The sequence below is a fragment of the Phragmites australis genome, chromosome 4 (genome assembly GCF_958298935.1).
Source record: "Phragmites australis chromosome 4, lpPhrAust1.1, whole genome shotgun sequence".
In the NCBI taxonomy this organism is placed as follows: Eukaryota; Viridiplantae; Streptophyta; class Magnoliopsida; order Poales; family Poaceae; genus Phragmites; species Phragmites australis.
This window is the reverse complement of record NC_084924.1, coordinates 28,935,646-28,960,275: the sequence shown is the minus strand read 5'-3', so window position 1 is coordinate 28,960,275 and position 24,630 is coordinate 28,935,646.

Here is a 24,630-nt window from a genome sequence, read left to right as displayed (position 1 = left end):
ATGGAACTTTAATTCCATGCAAGCACTTGCACATTGCAATTTTCTCCGCCTTACTCAGATTGTAACTAGTAGCATCAAGATATTACGCTTTCTTCCATATCTTTGGGATGTAGATCCTATCTGAGTTTCAAACATTTCAGGTCCTTCCGTGCTTCAAGTGTATCCTTCGTTTTGCCAGGTATGTCTAGTAATGTATCAATCAAGCTATCACACACGTTCTTCTCAATGTGCATGACATCAATTATGTGTCGAACCACCAAATCTGACCAATAAGCTAAGTCATAAAAAATAGATTTCTTTTTGAACATAGGTGCTCTAAGATTATATTTCGGAACCGGTGTACTCCTACATCCCTTTCCATTGATAACCCAAAGTCCCTTACCATCTCATATACCTATCTCCTAGTGCGATGCTTAGGAGGTGATCGAGTCTCAACTTTCCCATCAAAAGCTCTCCTGTTGCCACGGTACGGGTGATCCTTGCGAAGAAATTTACGATGACATAGGTACACCATATTTCAGCTATTCTTCAACCACAAGTTCTCCATTTCATCCAAACAATGCATGCAAGCACAGTAGCCTTTGACAGTCTGGCCCGATATGTTGCCAATGGCTGGCCAATCCTAGATTGTTACGAACAACATTGCGCGTAGGGTGAAGTTCTCTCGTTTGTATGCATCCTATACCTACACACCTTCGTTCCACAGTATTACAAGATCTTCTATTAATGGTTTTAGGTAGATATAGATATTGGTTCTAGGTTGCCTCAGCTTGGTATCAGCACTGGCATCATAATATACTTCTGCTTCATACACAACCAAGGAGGAAGGTTGTAGATACATAGAGTCACTGGACAAGTGCTATGACTACTGCTCATGTTGCAGAATGGATTCATCCCATCCGTACTCAACCCAAATCTTATATTCCTCACATCTTCTGCAAAGGGCTCCTTGTATTTCCTATTGATGTTTCTCCTACGCATAGAATCAACAAGGTGTCTCAGCATTCCATCATCATTGCGCTCCTCGGTATGCCATCGCATCAGTTCGGCATGCCTTTTGTTCACGAATAAACGCTCCAAACAAGGGACTATAGGAAAATACCATATCACCTTGATAGGAGGCCTTTTATTCTTTCCTTCACCATCGATGTGTTCACGGTCACGCTTGTACCGTGATGCACCACAGACGAGACACACTTCAAAGTCTACATGCTCTCCTCGATACAACATGCAATCATTTGGACATGCATATATTTTCTGCACTTCCAACCCCAATGGGCACACAACCTGCTTGGCCTAGTACATGTTTTCTGGCAGCACATTTATCTTTGGAAGCAATTTCTACAAGAATAGCAACAACTCTATGAAGCTTGTATCTGATCACCTGTTGCTTGCCTTCAATTGTAGCAGTGAAAGCACAGTACGCAACTTTGTATGCTCCTTCTTGTAGCCTGGGAACAATGGTGTTTTAGAGTCCTCTACCATACGCTGGAACTTTTGAAACTCTCTCTCATTGGTGAAGTTCCCCTCCCCATCGTGCAACATCTGCTCCAGATCATCGGCGTTGGCATCGAAGTCGGCGTTGGCCAACATCTCCTCTAGATCATCATCGACCAACGTATCTCCAGTGGGCGGCATATCGGTGTATTCGTTAGCTAGTATATAGGTGCACAAGTCTTCGTCTTCTCTACCAATGTATTACCCTTCCTATATGAACTCAGCTTCACCGTGCACGGTCCAATGAGTATAGCCAGGTATAAAGCCCCTTGGCATCAAGTGGGAATATATCTGGTGGGTGGTGAAAAACTGCTTATTGTTCTCGCAATCAATGCATGGAGAGCACATGTATTGAGATTGTGTATTTGACTTGTGCATTGCGGCTTGTAGCAAGAAACAATCCATGTCGTTCTTGTACTCTGCGCTCAAATGGCTCGCATCATACATCCATATTATGTCCATCTATAATTATATCATTCTTGTAAATCGAAATTCATAACATCTAGAAGATTTTGCGATCACCAACAAATAAATTACCTCATCATCTTCTACCGGTAATTGGCTTGGGTTGAATGAGCTGCCTTTTGCATGCTTTCGCGTCCACTTTCAATGAGTATTTGTTGGTGCCATCCCTAGAAACTTTCTTTATTATTCAACCCCTTATCTATGACTCATTAAGGAAACATGAAAAATAAATACGCTCATACATAAAGTTTCTATATTGGAGTTGTTAGGGGTCATTGTTAAGGAGCTCTGATGCCCATGGGCCCACGCCTCCCGAAGGCTGCTTTCTAACTTCCGGGCTTCAGAGTAATGATCTCCCGTAGCCATGACTCTCGAAGCTTCCATCTCCCGAAGCCATGTCTCCTGAAGCCTCCATCTCCTGGAGCCATGCCTCCCGAAGCCTCCATCTCCCGGAGCCATGCCTCCCGAAGCCTCCATCTCCCGGAGCCATGCCTCCTGAAGCCTCCATCTCTCGAAGCCATGCCTCCCCCCGGAGCCCCCATCTCCGGGCTCGGGCAGGCTTCCCAAAGGCTACGGGGTAAGCCATTAGGCCTCAAGAAAGATTTGCTAAAAGAGGAACACCGGTCATCCTTTGCCTGCAAGGAAGTGACCAGCATTAAATACCTAGGCTAGTGCCCGTCGTCCTGACACCCTAGTACAATGGAGGTTATCCTGACACCCCTGACATCGCGGCGCCGAGCCACAATTGGCGACCGGCTCACCCCTCTGGGTATAGGCACCATAGTAGTTACCATGGTAGATATTTATCTTCTATGTAGGGTAAAAAGTAGTTATCAGGATAAGGCCATGTAACTCGGTCATATCCTAGATATTTTGCACATAGCGGTAACTTGTATGCTAAGCTACGCACAACCCTATAAATAAGGGGCCATGGTCATCTGAGGAGAGAGGGAGGAGAACGCTCAACACAGCACGGAGGAGCACAATCACAAAGTTTTCCTGTGATACTCCCCCTAGCCCGGTCCATATTTTTACGATCAATACATTTGTGGTGTTCGTTCCTCTCAAACATCGTCTCCAAGCTTGAGTCTCCTCCTTAGAAGAGACTCTCGCCGTACTTGCTGGGGCAAGATGATCACCTACCCAACAGCGCGCTGTCCGTAAGGACTTGAACACAGAAGTGCTAAGAGAGCTAGGATGCCACCCAAGAAGAAGACCACCAAGGCCGCGCTGAAGGCAGCCGACCCCCAGTCATGCATGTGCGATAGTCCAACGACCAGGCGCAGGTCGCGCTGACGATGACCCCCCAACCGGGGGAAACGAGGGCCTTACGACCACCACCGACCAAGCCATGACCATAGCTATGGCCGGCACCGAGGGGCTCCCTACCCTGGAGACCCAGCAGCAACAATAGCAACAAGGTGAGGTCCCCTCTGCACCCCCGCGGCCGACGGCACTGCCAAAAACACCATTCCACCCGAGCGTCAATCACGCCTGGCGGCACTCCTGACCCATATGGAGGAACTACAAACGGCCCTGAGAGTCAAGCAGAAGGCTACCCGCATGACCATCACCACCCCTGTGATGACCGGCACTGTTCCGATCCAAGCTCCATGGGTCGATGAACTCTTTGACGCCAGGGCCCTACACGTTCAGCCTCTGGAGTCCCAGAGCCGACGTCGCAAGGATCCCCTGCAAGACTACGACTCTCCCCTACAGGCTAACCTGTAGAGGATGCCCTTCCCAGAGGGCTTTCGGACCCCAAAGCTACATAAGTACAAGGGAGATTCAGACCCTGATGAGTTCGTTCGGTCCTACGCTCTCGCCATAGAAGCTAGCAAGGGTGGACCGGCCACCATGGATAAATGCTTTCCTCTCACCTTGGAAGGGGTGGCCATACGCTGGTTCTTGGCACTGGACCCTAGCACTATTCGTGCCTGGTCCCAACTCTGAGACCTATTCTGCAGCAACTTCCAGGGCACTTTCATCGGGCAAGTAAGCTCTGGAAGCCTGTTCACTATCAAACAGGTGTCAGACGAAACCCTCTGGATTACTTTCGAAGGTTCTCTCGGACCAAGACCCAGATTAGGGGCATATCAGACTATTCGTTCATCGATGCTGTGATCCAGGGCCTAGCCGAAGGCCTCCTATATGATCGGTTGAACTGATGTCCCATACTCACCATGGATGTCCTCATGAGCAAATTCGAGGAATATGCATGAGCAGAGGAGGAAAAACTCCACCGAAGGTGCTCGCAAGCTACTGAGACTTCCCATGTCAACCCCGAGAAGTCACACTCGTATGAGGGATCATCACATGCCCCCTCTCACCCAGCGAAGAGGGGCTTTGAGGAGGCTCATACCTCTGGGTCCCAAAGGGAGCGGCAGTGACAACGGCGAAACATCAACAACATCAGCCCCAACCGTAGGGCTCCAAACCAAAACCAACCCAGGGGACGCGGCCGAGGATGCCTCGGAGGCATCCCAGTGCGAGGCTGTGCTCCGAACTGGTGTTCTGAGTAGGAATCCTGGTGCACTCTACACGGCGCAGGATGAGGACACAACACCGACAGCTACCAGACCCTCACATCCTTCCGAGAAGAATACCTTTGGAGGTACGCAGCCTTTGCCTCAACTGAGGAGGCCACCAAGGAGCAGTCCTAAGATCGCAGGCTATCAGCCAGCCAGCGAGTTGATCATCTGGCCTTGTAGAATTCTCCGCAGCTAGCCCTACCTTCTCTGTCCTGATCATTCGCAGAGCGATACAACGATGAAGAGGCACGGGGCAAACAGATCGTCCTCGCTATGACCAGCGGAGGGAGCTCTGGCTGCACTTTGAAATAGTAGTGGTGAGACTACGCATGTGGGGAGCACCACATTGGAGCAACTAGCATCCATCGACAGGCCCCCAAATGGACCGGCACCCCCGTGACATTCACCGTCGATGACTCCGCGGGGGTGAAATTTCCCCACTCCGATGCCCTGGTCATCTTAGCCAACATCGCCGAAGTCGAGGTCCTGAGAATACTGGTCGACGGAGACAACTCGATAGACCTCCTATTCATATATGCCTTCGACCATCTTCGTGAGTACGGGCACCCTCTCCACTCCCCAGTCGCGACATCCATGTAGTAACCCAGGAGGGCTCTAAGGACCCTCCGTCGGCATATCCCGGGCACCGAGGCCTTCCGAGGCCACAACTAGAGGGAGACATAAAGCGTGTCCCCATACATCCGGACCAACCCAACTGGCCCTTCCAAATAGGGGTAGACCTCACCTCCAAGTAGGATGCCCAGCTTCTGGCTGTCCTGCAGGGTAACCTCGACTCATTTGCATGGTCCCCGCAGGACCTCCTGGGAGTTGACCGCTGCATTATCGAACACTCTCTCCAGGTCGACCCGAAGGCTTGACTCGTATGCCAGGGGCTTCACAAACTCTCCCCAGAGCGGGCAGAGGCTGCAAAAGAGGAGGTCCAGAAGCTACTAAAGGCTGGTGTTATCCGAGAGGTAATCCACTCCGATTGGCTCTCCAACACCGTCTTGGTCAAGAAACACAGCGGAAAGTGGAAAATGTGCATCGATTTCACATCGCTAAACAAAGTGTGCCCTCGGGACCCATACCACCTTCCTCGCATCGACCAGCTAGTAGATTCCACCGCCAACTACGAGCTGCTAAGCTTCCTAGATGCCTACTCTAGGTACTACCAAGTGTGGATAGCGATAAAGGATGAGAGCAAGACCAGCTTCATTACCCCCTTCGGGGTGTACTACTACGTTCGGATGCCTTTCGATCCTCGAAATGCTAGGGCCACCTTCTCTCGCCTAGTGTACAAGGTATTGAAATAGCAACTGGGCCATAATGTTGAAGCCTACATGGACGATATCATGGTAAAAAGCCAGCTTAAAACCAACCACATCGTCGACCTGCAAGAAACATTTGATAGCCTCTAGGCTGCAGGCGTACGGCTGAACCCGGAGAAGTGCGTATTCGGCGCCAAGGTGGGAAAGATTCTAGGATATCTCGTCTCCCGAAGAGTCATTGAGACCAACCCTAGCAAGATTTGTGCCATCACAGAGATGTCACCTCCCACCAATCCAAAAGAAGTACAACGCTTGGCCGGTCGCCTTGCAGCCCTTAGCCGCTTCCTCGCCAAATCCGCCGAGCATAGCCTCCTCTTCTTCAAAACGCTAAGGGGCTCTGAACCATTCACTGGAATCCGGAGTGCTAGGTGGCATTCGAGGCCCTCAAGACCCACCTTTCCCGCCTCGAAACACTTGCAATGCCCCTCTCCAGTGAACGGCTGCTCCTATACTTGTCCGTCTCTGCCTCTGCCGTCAGTGCTGCCTTGGTACGGGAGGAGAACAGTGCTAATCACTCTGCTCATAGGGCCATATACTATGTCTTGGAGGCCTTAACCGGGGCCAAGACACGCTACAACAAGCTCAAAAAAATAGCATACGCCCTACCGATGGCCTCACGGAAACTCTAGCACTACTTCCTTGCCTACAACATCACTGTCCCAACCTTTTACCCACTTGGCGACATGTTTCGCAACCGGGAGGCAACGGGACGCATCAGAAAATGGCAGTAGAGCTAGCCCCCTTCGTGGTAAGGTTTGTGGCCCACACCCTATCAAATCCCAAATCTTGGCACACTTATCTCCCCCACAGACTAGCAGGTCCTCATCTCCCCCACAGGCTAGTTTGCTACTCGTCTGGATTTCAAGACAACAAACAACATAGCCGAATACGAAGCCATCCTCATGGGCCTCCGGAAGGCCTGAGCTTTGGGGGCAGCCATAGTCATCATCTGGACTGACTCTCAGATCGTCGTCGGCCACATCGACAAAAGCTTCAAAGTTCGACATCTAGACATAGCAAGATACCTTGAAGCCATTCGCAAAGCCGAAGCACACTTCCGCGGCATATCAATACGCAACATACCACGAACGGACAATGGCTAGGCAGATGCCCTGGCAAAAGCTACCGCCATGGGCAAAGAGCCACCGTTGGGCATATTCCTTGAGACTCTACACCAGCCAGCTATTGAAACTCTTGACGAGACAGCCGCCACCATCCTCCCTATTGAGACCACCAACTGAAGAGCTCCCCTCTTATCCTTCATCAGTGGAACAAAAGAGCCGGAAGACTCGATTGCGCTCCACCACATAGTACATCGCACCAGGGGCTACCGTCTCATAGAAGGCGCCCTTTACAAAACTGGTGTCTGCGCTCCCCTCCTTCGCTGCATCACCAGACAAGAAGGGGCCAACCTCATCCGGGATATACATGAGGGCCTTTGTGGCAACCATTTGGCACCTCGCGCCCTAGCTGGCAAGGCTCTTCGCCAGGGGCTCCATTGGCCTACAATCATGTCTGATACAGAAGACCTCGTCCACACCTCCCAAGGATGCCAATGGATGGGATGCAAAGCCACCGGCCCCCAGCTCCCCTACAACCAATCGCTCCCATCTGACCCCTAGCTTGTTGGGGCATGGACCTTATCGGACCATTCCCGCGTGCCAAAGGCAACCTACAGTACGCGGTGGTAGCATTGGAGTACTTCTCCATATGGATCAAGGCTGAACCCCTTAAAATGATTACATCAAAGAATGTCCAGAAATTCTTCTGGAAAAACATAATCTGCCAGTTCGGCATCCCACGACAACTCACGGGCGACTATGGCACACAATTCGACTCTGGGCCTTCCAGATAATTCTGCGACGACCTCGGCATCGAATTATGCTTCGTTGTAGTTCGACATCCTCAGTCCAACGGGGCCATCAAATGGGCCAACAGCAACATTCTCTCCGGCCTAAACTGCCGACTCGTCAGCCTAACTCTAGGCTTGTGGGTTGAGGAACTCCCCAAAGTTTTATGGTCCCTCCGCACCACTGTCACGCGAGCCACAGGGTTCACCCCTTTCTGCCTTTGATATGGCGATGAAGCCCTGATCCCCACCAAAGTTAAGAGATGCTCGCTCAGGGTGCAACTTCCACAAACTACCAAAGAAAGAGAACTCTCCCTCGTTCTCACTAAAGAAACGCGGCTCCGTGCTATCCAGAACCTCGATCACTACATCGCGAAAACCATGGCCTGGTATGATCCTAAGGTTGCGCCACGAAACTTCAAACCCGACGACCTAGTACTTCGATGTACCCTAGCTATAGGGAAACTACACAACAAATGCTAAGGCCCATACCTGGTCCTCAGGTCTAATAGGCCCGGCTCCTACCACCTGGTCGATAAAGAAGGAACCCCCCTCCAACACAGTTAGAATGCGGAGACCCTCCGCAAATACTATGTGTAGCAGCACCCAAGCTCTGCCCTCTCCAAAGGTCCAAGACAAATAAAACCATAGATTACCCACCCAAAAATAACCACCATACCTAGAGGTATCACCTCCCAGAAAACACCTACCCTGCAAAAACAAACCCACACAGAGCCTACGTGCTGAAGGGGTAAAACTCTTCGGCATCTTGAAGGCACTGCCTCCATGCTGCAGGGGTAAAACCCTCCGGCATCTTGAAGGCACTGCCTCCCTGCCAAGCGAACAAAATCCCTCTAGCATCTTGAAGGCAGTGCCTCTGTGCCGGATAAGTTTATCCCTCCACCATCTTTAGGGCTTGGCTGACCTACGTGGCAGAGAGGCAAAGACCGCTCCAGCATCTTGAAGGCTTAAGCCTCCATGCTAGACGGGCATATATCCCTCCGCCATCTTTAAGGTCTAGCTAACCTATGTGGCGGAGAGGTAAAGACCACTTCGGCATCTTGAAGGCATTGCCTCCGTGCTAGACAGACACAAGACACTCTGTCATCTTTAAGGCCTGGCGGACCTATGTGGCGGAGGGATAGCCTCCCCGGCGTCTTGAAGGCCTAGCCTCCGTGCCAAAAAGGATTCAGACAAAATATTGATCCTCCGGCACCTTGTAGACTAAAAGTCTCCGTGCCAAAATCATCTCACCCCTACGGTATCTTCCTTGCTCACACCTAACGCTACGCAGCACCCTTGGATCTCGCACCCCGCGGCCACTAACAAATCGCAAAATGCGAAGGGGCTGAGATAGGGGGCATAGGTGAAGCATTGATACAATACAAAGCATTGATGCGATAAATTATAAAAACACCACAAAAAAAACAAAGCTAACACAACACAAGTTTATTCATACACGGCATACAAAGAGTTTGCATTCAGCTAACTACTGTACATTGATTATATGCCTAGCAAACTTGCTAACCTATTATGCCTCCCTGGAACACTACGAGAGGATGAGGGCACCCGACCGCCATGCCTCCTTGAAATACCATGGGACCTGGAGGATTGAACTCGGTAGCTGCGCACAAGGTGTCGACGATAATCCCCTCTACGGAGGGAACCACTGCCTAAGGCGAAGCCCCCTCGGCCTTGGGAAGATGAAGGATCCGCTAGAAAGGGACACGAGTCAAAGGCTGAGAAATCCAGCTCGTCCTCCTCCTACTCTTCTGGTGGGGACTCCACAGCCTGCACCTCCTTCACCTTCACCTCGGCCAGGATAGGCTCAAGGATTTCCGAAGGCACCCTTCCATCAGAATCCCGGGGGAGGACAAAGCATTGAAAGAAGTGTGAACTGGCAACCTCCTGCGCTGTTCGAGCTGCACACCAGTCATCCTTTGCAACAAAACATACATCCGAGGTAGATACAAGGGGGTCCTCTGGCTCAACCTTGACCAAGACATCGGCGGCCACCTTCGGATTCACTCACCCATCGGAATCACGGGGCATAACAAAGCGACTCCACCGTCGGACAAACGGAGTGGCCCCAAACGCTCCGGACATACTCGATCCATCCCCGGAGGCACCATCCTAGATACGAGCAAGGCCCCCTTTGGCTTCAGATTGCCACACCTATACACGCAGATCAGACTCCAGTTAGCCTCAAAGGAACGTACACTCTAGAACAACACAGGCGAACCACAAGAAGGTAGACATGACTCCATTTAGATAAGAAGAAAGCCCAAATATATAAAGTAGAAGGGAGTAGTCAACATACTAAGACTTTGACCCCCTTCGGAAAGAAAGAAAGCAAAAAACAGACAGCCTGTGAAAGAGCTACACCTCCAGGGTATCCACACACGAAGACTGCTCTTACGGAGCAATGACGCGAAGAGAGAGGCCTCCAGAGGGCCACATCGCACCTGCAGGCTCCAGATGAAGGACTAGACCTCCCGACGAAGACCTCCCAGGGCACCTAGAGTCACTTGACCTGCCATGTAGAGCCGTCACGCTTCGGTCATGCCTCGCCCACAAGTTATGACAAAAGTTCTCCAGAGCCACATGAATTGAGCGCCGCGGCCACACGTGTGCTGGACCTCTCATATGTCTCCGCAGCTCTAACCATGCTCTTCGCGGCAGACCGAAGCTAGAAGAGTGGAATCACCGACATCTCCAAGTTAGAAGGTAGTGGCGGACACCTGGCCCCAAGGCCGCTCAGGGCGTCGGACGTGATCCGGGCAACCTCTGACGCAAGTGCAACTAACCGCTGGCACTACGAGTGTAGTGCTCCCTCCGATGCCTGAACCTCCTTCAGCTCTCATCGCGCCTCGCCCACCGTGGCCCGAAGGGTCTCAACATCACCTTCGGCTAACACCCGAGCCACATTGGCCACATCGACGAACTCCCTTGCCTCCCAAAGGTCTTCGGCAGCCTTCCGCGTGCTCCCGATTCAATACCTCCTCCCGTCGGAGACCCTCCTCACGCTCACGGAGCGCCATCTCCTCCTGAAGATGACCCTCCCAATACTCCACCTGCTTCCAGGCCTACTCCAAGGCTTGACGAAGGCCATCAACCTCTCACGGGCCGCGACAAAGGCCTGGCACCCCACATCTCCCAGTGCCCTCGTCAAAATTACTTGCTATGAGGCACAACAGAAGAAGGAAAAGGACAAAAAAAAGCTACTCAGAACCAGACACCGAACCTGATAAATCAGGACTAAACCACTGACCTGCAGGGCCGCCGCTACTAGATGCGCCTCCACTTCCTCCAAACGACGCTAGGACAATGATCGCTTGATCTCTCCACTCCGAAGAAGAGAGGAGGCCATGACAAAGGCCCATGACACCTCTGGGTGCAGCGCGAAGTCATCCAAAGTCAATACTCCGAGGGAGGAGTCAAAGACACATCCACCTCGACAATCGCTGCGAAATACCAAGAAACACAAGGTCAAGATCCCGGTGCACGACCCAAACAAGATATAGCTAACGAAGCAACGATGCCTCACCAAGTCCCTCAAACCCTCTCATAGAAGGGCCTGTAACGTCATCGATGTCCGAACCGATGAACCCAAAATCATATTCCACAGAGGCCATGCCTCCTCTCTGGCTTTGGCCATGGCCGACAATGTCCGGATAGGCCAGGCCCTTCCCCCGATCACCACTGCCTAGCTGACCCTCAGCTCCGGACTGGTTGTCTACACTCCCGACCCATCTCTGACGCTTCCTATGGGCCAGCAACACCTCAAACTACTTAGCCATCGAGCCAGTATGTGAACCTCCAAAGATAGAAGGCTGTCGGGCCCAGAGCGACTTCACATGGATCACGGGAGTGGCGCGCGCTTATTTCCTGGTAGCCTTAGGCTCCAGCAGATCCCGCCACACTGGAGCCCCACTTCGAGATAAAAGCAGACGCGGTTTTACCGCTCCCAACTCTGTGTCAGGATCACCTCGGCGATCTCTACTGCGCGCTCCAGTGGAAGGTAGCTCTCTGAAAGAAAAAAGGCAGCTCACATCTGCCAATCAAAAACCAGACGATAAAGAGGACTCACCAGAGCTGATGGGGGGGGGGGGCGGAGTACACCTTTGGCCACCCTTCTGCACCTTGCTTGAAGGCGCAGTCCCAGCAAATCTGAAGGGGCCGAATGCGCAACATGGTGAACTATCACAACCAGTTTTAGAAAGGAACAAAACCAGGTGTAAACCACATGTATGCCAGGATCAAGTTTCATACATGCAGCGACTTCATTAGTGTATCACATGCAGTGTCATTATTACAACATTTAACTTGAATAGAAATAGAAAGACCTCAAAGTCTTAAACAAAATCACACAAACTAAACATCGCAAAGCTCCAACTTCCACAGGTAATTGACCGGGGAAAACGCCAGCCTAGCAATCTTCATCTTCATCGACGAAGTAGTCGGGTTCTCCTTCAATGTCTGAGTAGCGCTTGGAGGACATTTGGAAGGAAACAGTAAGTATGAGTACAACATGTACTCCGCAAGTGTGGGAAAATAAAATGCCATGCAAGCTTAATGAAGAATTATAAAAGCATCCTACTTGACTAGGTGAATCATCTGTAGACTTTCAACTGCTAGAAACATTTCCACATGTTTCCCAACCACCTGAATCCCACATTAGGCTCCCAAACCAACCAAACCAAACCAAACCCATCCAACTAATCATGTGAGGATCCAAGTCTCTCATATCCGTGAGCACAGCTGATATATCAGATTTTACACTCTGCAGAGGTTGTCCAGCTTTCAAGACGAGTCATGAATTTCCTTTTTTCTGTGTCCGTGAAACACTTACACACGCCAGCGGTGTGTCGCTCGGAAAGTCACTACAAAGCCGTTACAAAGTTTCATCCAATATGTGCATGCCCGCTAGGTTTCACCGCCATCAAAGTTGCATTCACACCACCCAGAAGCCCCCTTTTGCGCTGTCGGAGGGTTAACTCCTGTCGCAGGGATCCTGAGGGACCCCTTTTTAGAGATTCGACCGGGGGGATGATCATGAATATGTTTGCTGGAGAAATAAATGGATGTAAATGCGATGGCAGGTGGGGTGGAATGATCTAATGCAGAAAAGAGTAAATGCGCTGGGGGATTTTTAGATAGGTTCGGGCCGCACTGCGCGTAACACCCTACTCCTGTGTGGATGCTATAAATGCCCTGAGAATGTCTCTCAGGAATGTGCTGGTTACAAGAATGTCTGTCTATCCTAGAGCCTCGGGCTCCTTGTTCTTGGGGTTCTATGCTTGTACGAAGATGTTCTTTGATCTCTGAGCAAGAGTCTGAGAGTTCGAGCGCCCTCTGTTCGCTTGGATTCACCTTCGATTCGTGTTGGATTGTCTCTACCTTGGATTGTCTTTGTCCGTGCCTGCCGGCTGTCTTAAATACCCGCCGGCGGTAGCGTGCCCTGAAAGGGAGGGCACGAGTTCCAAGGCGCTATAAATGGAAAGGGAGTCATCATGGCCTCTGCGCGAAGTGACGGGGGGTTGAAAACGCCCCCCCCCCCCCCGCCGGTCTTCGGTCACCATAATGGCACTAGCAACGGACGCCGTGGAGAGGGCCCACTGGGCAGCCGCAGAGTGGCCCAGCGTGCCCGTTCTGTCTTGTACGCCTGCCACAGCAAGGCGGCAGACGGGGCGCCTCGGGTCCTGCGAGGCTATCCTGAGGCAAGCCGGATGACGCGGGATGGGACCCGCGCATTAAATGTCCCCACACCCTTCTGCCAGAATATGGCAGGGACGGACACCGAGCGTGGCGGAAGCAGTTGGAGGTGACAGACCCCGCGCGCTCTTAAATGCGGCATCGGGCCTTTCACTGGCTGACACCTCATCGCTGAACCTCTGTGGGGGCCACCGACGAGAAACTCCTTGGGCCGTCGGGGAACCGAGTGCTCGAGGGTCACTGTTCACCTCCCCGAGCACTCTCTCCCGGGAACGCCCTCTCTTGGTCCTCGGGGAACCGAGTGCTCAGGGGTCACTGTTCACCTCCCCGAGCACTTCTCCCAGATTTGACTGTTCGGGTCCTCGGGGAACCGAGTGCTCGGGGGCAACTGTTTACCTCCCCGAGCACTCTCTTCCGATACTCGGCTTTCCTGGTCGTCGGGGGACTCAGGTGCTCGGGGGTTACTGTTTGCCTCCCCGAGCACTCCCTTCCCGGTTACTTGGTCTTCGCAGATCATCGGGGAACCTGGGTACTCAGGGACCACTGTTTGTGGCCCCGAGCGCCCTCTCCCGGAACTTAGTCCTTTCTACCTTGCGGAGATGACCCCGCGGGAGGGCGCCACATGGCGGATTGCTGGCCTAGCCTCGGGATTCAGGGACCCCTGGTTCATGATTCACCGACATGTACCTTGTTGTCTCGAGGAAGTTTTCACCCTTCCCTTCCACTACCCATCTCATACCACTAACCAAATGGTTCTGACCTTTGCCGTCCCCACACAACCACTCTTCTGTTTGGCACGAACAAAATTAGAATCCACTAATTTAATAGGCCAGGCCTGTCCCATAACAGGTCTCGTGGTTGGTATGTAATATCTTGGGTTGTCGCTCCACAAACCGGTCCTTACTTAGGTTGCCTGAGCAAACACTAACCCAACAACATAGCCACCAACATCAACAACACCACTTTGCTCAAGGCCTAAGGTTGCATGTTGCTATACCATCATTAGTATTCCCAACTCGTAGTTGCATAGTTCATTAGTCTTGTATAACCATTAACCCTTCCATCCCCTTGTGCAAAGCTAAGCATAACTACTCATCATATCCATTACCAACAATTAGGCGACAAGGAATTATATGGAACAAGAAATTATAAGTACATAGGATTCAGAATTAACAGCATGCATGTTTGAAGTAAAGAACGCATTTAAAAAAAACAGGATCAAAATGTTCAAGGACACTTGCCTCTCCCAACTTGCTGCTCAGACTCTTCAAATACTTGGTCCTGGAGATTCTCGAACTGCTCCTCGTCTGCTCTCGAAACACATCAAAAAAACACACAACAAAACTAACTGAGAATAGTACACCAAATAATAGCTAACATCTATGAAAAAGGTACTAAAAGATAGTACATGTCGCTACCAACACATGAGCACAAAAATCATCTAAATCGGAGCTAAAACGAGAAAGTTATGCTATAAACAAGATTAGGGTTAAATCTGAAAATAAAAGGACTTAATTAGAAAAAACAAAGAGGTTAGGGGCCTTTTTGTAAAAATAGAGGGACCTATTTGGAATTATGAGAAAGTTTAGTGACTAAACTGTACAAAGATAGGGGCTTTTATTTAAATATAGGGAAGTCTAGGGGCTTATTTGCAAAATTGCTATTATTCCCAAATTAAAACAAATATGAATAATGACTGGATAAAGGCGTGCTGATGTGGCATTGCCACGCGGGCTGATTCGCTGAGGTGGCCGGCTTATGTGGGCGATGACGTGGCTTGATTTGCTGACTAGGATTTAGTGGTCATGTGGCATCATGTGATTGGATGTTGAAGGGGTATGTGTGGCTTCTAATCTTGGCCATCCAAAATAGATCCAATGGCCACGGGAGAGAGAGGGCTTGACCGGCCGGCTCCAGAAAGGAGAGGTGGCGGCGGAAGGCTCGGGCGCGGCGGCGCCTTCGCCGGAGAGGCGGCGGACCTCATCGCCGGGCATGGGGGTCGACGGCGAGCGGCGGCGGAGAAAGAAGAGGACATGGGGAGTCCGTTTTAGCACGTACCTTAGGCAGTAGGGATCCGAACGGCGATCGGCGGTAGGGTAGATAGTGGCGACATCGGGTGAGCGTCGAGGAGGAAGCTTCGGTGGCCAAAACGCGACAGCGAAGTCACCTGCGGGCGTGGAAGGCGGTGGAGGTGCTCAAGGGTAGCTTGGCTACAGCGAAGCTCGGCCGAGCGGCTATGGCAGCGAGAGAAGGAGCTCGAGTTTATGCCAAAAATAGATGAGAAAAGAGGGGGTGCTCGGGTGTTTATATATGCGGGGGCACGTGGCTTGCGGATAGGCTCGAGTTGGTTGGGATTTGGGTTCGAAGAGGAGGCGGTAGACGGTGCTTGTAATCCTTGCGGGCTCGGCCGACTCGGATACGTGCACGAGGAGAGAGATGGTGCATGCGGGGGGGGGGTGCCAGCGCTCGGGCGGAGATGGCTTCAGCCAGGGACGGCAACTGGAGTGGCTCGAGCGCTGGCTAGGCCGTGGTTATCCAACTTTCCCCACGGGTCATGAAATTTCTTTTTGCCGTGTCTGCGAAACAGTTACACACACCAACAGTGTGTCGCCCGAAAAGTCACAACAAAGTTGTTACAAAGTTTCATCCAGTATGTGCATGCCCACTAGGTTTCACCGCCGTCAAAGTGGCATTCACACCACCCAGAAGCCCCCATTTGCGCCTTGTAGTCTCCAGGAAGTTTTCACCCTTCCCTTCCACTACCCATCTCATACCACTAACCAAATGGTTCTGGCCTTTGCTGTCCCCACACAACCACTCTTCCATTTGGCACGAACAAAATTGAAATCCACTAATTTAATAGGCCAAGCCTGTCCCATACCAGGTCTCGTGGTTGGTACGTATTATCTTGGATTGTTGCTCCACAAACCGGTCCTTACTTAGGTTGCTTGAGCAAACACTAAACCAACAACATAGCCATCAACATCAACAACACTACTTTGCTCAAGGCCTAAGGTTCCATGTTGCTATACCATCATTAGTATTCCCAACTCGTAGTTGCATAGTTCATTAGTTATGTATAACCATTAACCCTTCCATCCCCTTGTGCAAAGCTAAGCATAACTACCCATCATATCCATTGCTAGGAACTAGGCGACAAGGAATTATATGGAACAGGATACTATAAGTACATAGGATTCAGAATTAACAGCATGCATGTTTGAAGTAAAGAAACATTTAAAAAAACTATGATCAAAATTGTTGGGACCGAGATCCCAGACGATATGGACCCTCGGTTATGGGAATGTCAAAGGGTCCTCGGGGTGACACATGTTTGGAGTGGAACAGTTTTTCGATCGCTCTTCCAGGTACAGTATGGCCCTATTTATAGCTCGTACTCGACCACTCCATGCGTGGTTTACAAGTCCTACCCCTTTTCCTGCTACAAGTGAGCATATTTACATAATTATAACCCTACTGTCCCGCCATGATCTTCATCTCTGAAGATCCGCCGAAGTCTTCTCCATTCCGTCGTCCGTCCGATGGCCTTTGGCCCCCGAGCGAAGATCGGCTTCTACCTTCGCCCGCCGCGATCGCTTAGGACTGCTAGCATGGACTTCATCCTTCGGTCGAAGGCTCACCTCCATCTTTGTCGACATGGGAAATCAGGGCTGCGGGCGCGCCTACACCCTTCGACCGATGGAGCTTCGTAATCTTCGCCACCTTCAGATGAGGTCCCTGAAATGAAATTGCAATGACAAGCATGCGATCTTTCCAGTAGACTTCGAGCTACCCTCCGAAGAGGGGGGGGGGAGATCATCCCCAACAGTAGCCCCCTATTGGTAAGGTTTATCTTCGATGGGCCGAACCTATAGTCTGTAAGATGTATCTCAACGCCATCCCCTTCGTGGATATATATAGCATGTCCATGCGGTCCCTTGGTAACTGTATCGTTGATATGCATTTAATATCCTTGATGTATACCGAAGCATAATTTTCCTCGTCGGTTCAAGTTCCAATGTGCGTAGTTTTAACCGTCACCCCCCTTGCTATAAATATCGCCCCGCGATCACTTGTTTTTACCGCGGCTTTGCTGAAGCTTTCACTCTTGTACGAAGCCTCTTACGGTCTTCTGAGTCTTTCTCGAACGAAGCCCCCTTTCAGCTCTTCGCGTAATTTCCGGTTTAAGGCATCCCCGTTGAACCGAATGGCACCGAAGGCAAGGTCTTCTCACCTGAAGACGTACTGGATTGGGCAGTCCAAGGTGGATGATGAAGTGTTAGCCAGCCTCGTGAAGGAGGGGTTCATTAACGATGTTTCCAAAGTTCAGCTCCCCAGCGAGCAGGAGACACCGGAGCCCGCTGATGACGAAGCGGTTGTATTTGACCATGCGATCATATGGTTATTAAAGTGCTGAAATTATTCGAAGTTTATCTCCACCAGCTGACGCCCAATGCGATAGTAAGGATGGGGCTTATCGCCTAGGCCGCTCGGTCAGAGGGAGCGAAAGCATCCGCGAGGGCCTTCGCTGTCACTCATCATCTTCATCACCAACCAAAATCGGTCTTCGCCCGGGGAGTCCAGAGCGAGGCTCATTACGGTTGTTTGAACTTCGTGTACCACGCTGGATTAACTACGCCCGTCGTCGTGTACAAGAACAAATGGTCGAGCGACTGGACTCAGTGGTGGTTCTACCACAAGGTGGATGCCGAAGAGTTTCTTGTGTCGAAATGTGAGGAGGTTAGGGAAAACCGCGCACTAGATGTGCGATTGAAAGCATCCCAACAGACAGCTCTTGAGGCCTTCACCAGGTGCACGAAGTATCTATCCACCCACGACCTGGTAGAGGAATTTATAGCTGCTGGGGTTTGGCCCCTTAGCCGTGATTGGAGTATCCCAACATTTGGGGAGAAAGGGCCTGAGGGCCTTTGCCGACCTCGTCCTCCCATGCACGGCTTCATGGGTATGCAATTATCTGTAAAACATCCATATATAATTTTTAAGTTCGGCGGCATTTGCTTACGCGTATTGATCTTTTCCAGATTTGTTGGTGTCTGAAGTTGAGGCCAGAGCTATAATGCTTGTTAGCAAATTTACACCGGGCGAAGCACAGTTATGCGCTGAACAAGACCTCGTTCGAAGACTCAATCGAGTCTTGGAATACAGGGGCCTTTCTTACCGGGAAAGGCCAAAGGCTTGCGTAGTGCTGCAGGGTGCCAGAGATGGCTCTCCGGCAGAAGATGTCGGCGAAGAGGTTGCCACTGGCCCTCTAAAGAAAAGGAAACAGTTCGAGCGATCACCACAGGGTGGTCGGAAAAAGAAGGCGCTTGCCCTTTAGAAGAGGCCACGCGAAGTTGCCTCCGATGTTGCCCACGAGGAAATGTCTCCAAAGGGTTCGGCTGCGCCGGGCGACATGCCCAGGCGGGAAACTCCAGAAGGCACCCAGGAGGCCCGGCCTCTGAAGTCATTGTTTTGCTCTCACGTGGACCTCCCCACGCTAATTCTAAGTGACGACGAGGAGTTAATAGAGACGGGAACCATCCCCGAGGTTACCACCCGGGAAACCGAAATCGATGGAGCCAAAAATATTGAAGTGGTAGCCTATTCTTCTCCGTCGTCGCCTTCGAGTTCCTCTTCCGGGACTGAGGCGTCGACCCCGAGCGCGCCACACTGTGGCGGAAAAGGGTTGATGGGCCATGGCGGGCTACTTGACGCGAAGGCCATAGCGCCTGAGGCATTCAAGGCTTCTTCCTTCAAACCAAGCGCCGGGGAGGTCAATGATGCGAAGAAGATGTTAGTACCTTTGTCCTCCCCGACCATGAAATTTCGCTCGGCCGAAAGCCCGTCGACGAACTTCTCGACACTTCCGATGTGGCAATTGCAAAGGTATACCAGCAGGTTCCATTATTATTATTGTGTCCTTATGGTAATTGCTCATATCCGTGCGACATCCCAGGCTCTGTTTTTATCACGGGCTCAGCGCAAGCAGGCAGAGAAATCTGAAGCCCGCGCCTGGAGCGCAGACACGCAAATTGATATGCTACAAAAGTGTGCCGAGAAAGTCGAAGGCCAGAAATGCGAGTTCTTGTGCTGAGCGAGGGAAGCTGAGCCACGCTTGGAATAGCTTGAGAAGGAACTCAGCGCCCTTCGCTCGGAGAAATAAGTGGCTGAAGAGAAGGTGAAATGTTTGCGCCAAAACCTGCAATCCTCTGTGGCGCAAGTATGTGACCTACAGGCGCTTTGCGCCTCAGAGAGTGCTAAGGCACAACAGCTGCAAGGTGAACTGAGCAAGGCGAAGGCTCTCTCCGAAGATGCTCTGAACGCGCATGGGGAGCTCGAACTGAAGGTCGTCGCTGCGTGCGAAGCTATCAGCAATACCTTCAAAGGTATTGGTGCCTCGGCGAAGCCCCCAACAATCGATCTTGTCGGGCTGGGCAGACTTATAGGTTGGATTAGTGAAACCAGCAGGAGCCTTCTTCCGGCCGCTCAGTTATACGGCGACTTCTGTGCGATGGTCGCTTCCCAAAGTCTTTTGCAGTCAATTGAAATGACGGGCTGCGACCATCATACCGCGCTTCAAAATCCTACCTTCCGGTACCCGACGGACATGTCAACTTCGGCCATCACGAGGGCGTCGAAGACCAATCGTTTACCACCAACTATTGGTGCAAATAGGGTCACGAGCTCGCCCTCTGAGAGGCGGAGATGAACTAGCAACGAGTACGTTGCTTCATATTACCTGTTTTGTTGTCTTTTTGGTTGTACCATATATATTTTTTTTATGAAATGTTTCTTTTGCAGGCAAAGGTGAGGGATGATCCCTCGTCTAAAGGTACAACCGCGGCGGCTGAAGATACCTGGAATGTGGGATGATTCAGCATGAAGCATCCTTTTGTTTTGAGTTTTCCTTTTACGATGGGGCAATGTATTATACATTGGTGACGTTGAGTTTTCCTTTTACGATGGGGCAATGTATTATACATTGGTGACGTAATATATTTTACATTTGTTACAAAATGTTCTTGACTTGTTGCGCTCCCTGCGCAGGTCCTCCCTTCGGACACTACGCAGGTAGCCGAAGAGGCTGTCCCCCTTACCATGATGAGGGACAATTTTTTTGTGTCTTGGTCTTGTTGGGAGTCTTTTCGCCGCTGTCATCCCGATGTTGAACTTGAGCGGTATTGGCATGCGAAGTGTACAGCGTATGATGCTATGAATACTAGGACCAAAGCGTTTTGGAAGTTTTTTAGCCCTTCGACACTAGTTAACCGCCGAGCTGAGCGTGACTTGCACCATACCACGCGCGAAGACGTCGAGGGTCCGGCTATGCTCCTTGAGCCCAAAGACAACGATGAGCTTCCACTTTGCCGGGCGTAGCTTTGCTATTGCCGCAGCCCCTCTTCACAACTAGTTGAACACACCGGTGATGAAGATGATCTTCGAGCGCCTCCATCGACTTCGACTCATGTTGGGTCCCCATTGGCCCCAACCATGCGTTTTCATGCAAGTGAAGGCATAGATTTTCAGTTTGTTTTTAGTCGGTGGTATAAGGATTTTATTGATCCTGATGTTGACCGCTTTGCGGAATAAATTTTGCATTTATAGTATTACTTCTTTCCTTTTTTGGGCACTTCGGCGGCATCACGCTTGAAGTGATATTGGCGTTTCGCGATGTTTTCAGATGTTAGGAATGCCTTATCGCTTACTCGAGCAGGGTTATCTTCAGCGAATGATATTCTCGATTATTCATGTGGGGCGTCGCTTCGGCAACAATGTATTAAATAACATCGTCCCCCCGATTTTTGGCCGCAGGTACCTGCGACTGCCACAAAACAGCTTTTTCGAAAATGCCACCCCCGATTTTTGGTCACGGGTAACTTCGGCTAATAGAAATTTATTTTATTGAAGGGACGCTCTTAAGGCGGTTGTTTGAGGTTTCTTTTTTCCTTTGGTGCGGGGGCAGGCACTCTTAGCCCCCGGCATTAGCTTGAAGTGTGTCGCCTTTTCTTAGGTCGAGCGACACTTCGGCTTCTCTTCCGAAGGTTTGTTTTTCCTTCGGTGCGGGGGCAGGAACTCTTAGCTCCCGACTTTGGCTCAAAGTGCGTCGCCTTTTCTTAGGTCGAATGACACTTCGACTTCTCTTACGAAGGTTTATTTTTCCTTCGGTGCGGGGGCAGGCACTCTTAGCCCCCAACTTTGGCTCGAAGTGCGTCACCTTTTGCTAGGTCGAGCAGCACTTCGGCTTCTCTTCCGCAGGTTTATTTTTCCTGTGGTGCAGGGGCAGGCACTCTTAGCCCCTAACTTTGGCTCGAAGTGTGTCACCTTTTCTTAGCTCGAGCGACACTTCAGCTTCTCTTACGAAGGTTTGTTTTTCCTTCAGTGCAGGGGTAGCCACTCTTAGCCCCCCACTTTGGCTTGAAGGGCGTCGCTTTTCTTAGGTCGAGCGACACTTCGGCTACTCTTACGAAGGTTTGTTTTTCCTTCGGTGCGGGGGCAGGCACTCTTAGCCCCCGACTTTGGCTCGAAGTGCGTCGCCTTTTCTTAGATCGAGCGATACTTCGGCTTCTCTTACGAAGGTTTGTTTTTCCTCCGGTGCATGGACAGGCATTCTTAGCCCCTGACTTTGGCTCGAAGTGCGTCACCTTTTCTTAGGTCTAGCGACACTTCAGCTTCTCTTATATATATATATATATATTGTTTCTTAAGGTCAAAAGTGTACGTCTTTTTTCGTTGACACTTTGCACCTCTATTTGCGCCGTCCACTTGCAGCCCTTCACTCGTCGATTGGTGTGTCACCCCGCTCTTAGGCTAGCGCACTTCGACGACGAGTTACCAATACTCGGAAGAAGCAACATTTTCTGGGGGTACTACTATATCGATGTTTACAAGGGTTCCTGCCTCGTTAAAAACCTCACCCCCTAACGAAGGGGTCCCCCTGTGAGAAAAAGAGTGCAGTTCCCGTACAATTTGATTACATGATAGGAAAAATTGCATAAAGAAAAATTACACAAGAGCCTTCGTCTTGGTCGCCATCGCTGTCACGCATAGAACCTGCGAAGGTTGTTCGTATTCCAAGTATGTGGAAGCTCCTCCCCCTCCATATTAGCCAAATGATACGAGCCAGGTCTTAATGACCTTTTGACTAAGAAAGGACCGTCCCATTTGCTCTGTAGCTTTCCCACTGATGATGTATTACCGAATCTTCGCAGCACCAAACCTCCGGGGATGAATATCTTTTCGGATATATTCTTGTCTCTCCATTTTCTTGTCTCATGTTAATATCTGCCCAGATTTTCGGCGGCTTGCAATCTCATTTCCTCAAGGGCGTCCTTTGATGATGGCTCTTCGCCTTTCTCTGGTTCATTCACGATGCTAAATGATTTGTTTTTGCATTCCTCTGGCGTCATTGCCTCTTCGCCAAAGAGGAGGTGAAAGGGCGTGAAACCGGTTGGTCTTGCTACCGTTGTTCTTAATGACCATAATACTTTAGGCAACTCTTAGACCCATTTCCCTTTTGCCAATCCCTGTAGACGCTTTGCGACACCAGCGAAAATGATGTCGTTCGCTCTCTCGACGGCCCCATTAGACTATGGGTGGTATACAGATGCGAAAATCACTTTGATCCCTAGACCTTCGCAAAAGTGCCTGAATCCTACACTATCAAATTGAGTACCATTGTGTACTGTTACTTCGCGCGTGACTCCGAAGAAGCATATGACATTCTGCCACAGGAATTTCTGTATATTTCTTGATGTTATGCTTACGAGTGGCATGGCCTCCACCCACTTGGAGAAGTACTCGATCGCAATGACAGCATATCGCAAATTTCCTGGAGCAACCGGCAATTGGCCAACAATGTCAATTCCCCACCGTCTTAACGGCCAAACCGGTGGAATTAGCTGTGTCTTAGGTCTGGGCTTATTTTAGGGTTTTTATTTGTTTTGGAATTTTGAAAAATGCAAGATAGCAAATGAAATCCAGATAAAACTTCAAATGAAACCTAAAAATTCAAGAAAATTTCAACAAGCTTTTGAAAACATTTTGGAAGCTAATAAAAACATTTTGGACTTTTGAAAGCATTTTGATATTTTGGAACTTAAAATTTAACTCAGAAGGATTCAAATAAATTCCAGAGGAGCTGAAACAAAATCCAATAAAATCCAGAGAAAACCAACAACCCAAAATAAATCCTAAATGCCTATTTCGGCATGAATGCATTCAACCAACTATAACCTAATTAAAATTTGAATTTGAATTTAGAAAATATGATTTTTCCTATTCTAAGTATTTATTCCATAACTATTCATGGAAAATTTTAGAAATTTGAGAAATCTGAAAATGAGGGTGTGACAAATCTACCTCCCTTAAGGAATCTTGCCCTCAACACTCGAGTAGATCGGAGAAGAGATAAGAGAACTTGTTCTTCAAACTTTTCTTCTCCCTTTCCAAACTATTTTTTTTTTCTTGGAGGTGACCTCATCGTGCTGACATTATGTGATCACTTTGCTTTTGACGGCCTTCTCAACTGTCTCAATAAACCTTGATTGATTTTTTTTTGGAGTATGCAAAATTTTCCCAAATATCTCATTCCTGGTATCTTCAACGGTTGTAGCTATCTCCAATGTACTACTTTGATCTTTTAGCAAGTATCACATAGGGCTACATACTCTGCAACATTTTCCTTCATTCCATACCACCAAAAGTGATCCTTGAGATCTTGATACATCTTCGTGCTTCCAGGGTGAATGGAATATACTGAATCATGAGCTTCTCTTAGTACCAACTCCTTAATGTCCTTTTGATTAGGCATACTGATTCTTTTCTTGATTAGGCATACTGATTCTTTTCTTGAACCACACAGTACCTTAACTATCTTCTATGAAGCCTGGTGCTTTATCATCATTGACTGGGTGTGGGATGTTACGAACCATTGATACTTCATCAGTGTCGGTTTTGGCCCAACTGACATTGATGACTCGGCGTGGATGACCAGTTGTGTTGTAGTGTGCGCAGATGTAGAACCAACAATGGTCACTTATGGGGCTTATGGAAACTTGTATATTATTTAAAATGTTGAGTTATGGAAACTGATGATAATTAACTGGTCACTTCTGGGGCTTATGGAAACTGTTGGTTATTAATACTAACTTCTGGGGCTAACTAACCAATTCTATCATCTTTGAACTCATGAGGTCATGTAATAGCTCATCTGTTTTTATTTGCCATTATGATATTATTTGATAGT